The sequence below is a fragment of the Arachis ipaensis genome, chromosome B04 (genome assembly GCF_000816755.2).
Source record: "Arachis ipaensis cultivar K30076 chromosome B04, Araip1.1, whole genome shotgun sequence".
In the NCBI taxonomy this organism is placed as follows: Eukaryota; Viridiplantae; Streptophyta; class Magnoliopsida; order Fabales; family Fabaceae; genus Arachis; species Arachis ipaensis.
Window position 1 is genome coordinate 6702635 of NC_029788.2, and position 1491 is coordinate 6704125.

Sequence of the window (1491 nt, forward strand, 5' to 3'; positions counted from 1 at the left end):
TTTACTATAATAAAATGATTCATATATTTACTAATATTATATATGATGCAGTTTATACAGGAAATAGAAAAAAAAAAAAGATAATTTTTATATTATTGTTGTGTGTTTATTGTTTGAGCCTTTGTCTTCTATTTATATATACAACAAGTTCAAATATTCAAATTTCATTAAATCTCAATTTGTATTGAGAAGTTAAATTCTTCAACGTTGAAAAGCTGAGCTGCCTACATTAATGGACATCTATTATTATCATAAGTTCATAACACTCTTTTTTGGATATCCATTTAAGATTATGTCTCATTAAAACTTTATTAAAGAAAAACCCAATGAGAAAAATCTGTAGTGAAGAAAAAAGAGTACAATATCCTTTGTGATAATGACTGTCTTGTTAAAAATCTTGTCAAGAAAAATCCAATAGGGACAAAAACCTGACCAAGGAAAAGAGTACAGTCTCCCCCTCTTGTCGACATTATTTAATATCTCGAAATCAGCGCATCTCAATCTGATGTATCAATTTTTCAAAGGAGGATTATAGAAGTGACTTTGTAAATAAATCTGCTAGATTATCACTTGAGCTGATTTGTTAGACATCAATTATTCCTTGATTTTGAAGATCATGAGTGAAGAAGAATTTGGGAGAAATATGCTTTATTCTATCACCTTTGATGTATCCACCTTTAAGCTGAGCAATGCATGTTGTATTATCTTCAAACAGAACAGTTTGAGCTATCTTATGATCAATCAGTCCACATGATAACAGAATATATTGGATCAAGCTCTTGAGTCAAAAACACTCGCGACTAGCTTCATGTATCGCTAGTATTTCAGCATGATTAGAGGATGTTGCTACAATCGTCTGTTTCGTGGACCTTCACGATATAACTGTACTACTATATGTGAACAGGTATCCTATTTGAGATCTCCCTTTATGTGGATCAGACAATTATCCTGCATTTGCATAGCCAACTAGTTGTGACTTGGATCCATATGCATAAAATAATTTCATATCAATTGTTCCATGAAGATATCGAAAGATTTGTTTGATTTCATTCCAATGTCTTCTGGTTGGAGAAGAACTATACCTTGCTAATAAATTTACAGCAAATGACATATCGGGTCATGTATTATTAGCAAGATATATTAGTACCCCAATGACATTGAAATCTGATATTTCAAGACCAATGATATCTTCATTTTCTTCTTTAGGATGGAATTGATCATTTTCCACATCCAAAGCTCTTACGATCATTGGGGTAATTAATGGATGTGACTTATCCATATAAAATCTCTTTAATATCTTTTCTATGTATGTTGTTTGATGAATAAAGATTTTATTTTTTGTAAGCTTGATCTGCAGGCCAAGACAAAATTTAGTCTTTCCAAGATCTTTCATCTCAAACTCTTATTTTAGAGCTTTTATAATTGTTGGAATCTCTTCAAGATTCCAATGATATTTAAATCATCAACGTACATAGTAATTACAATGAATCA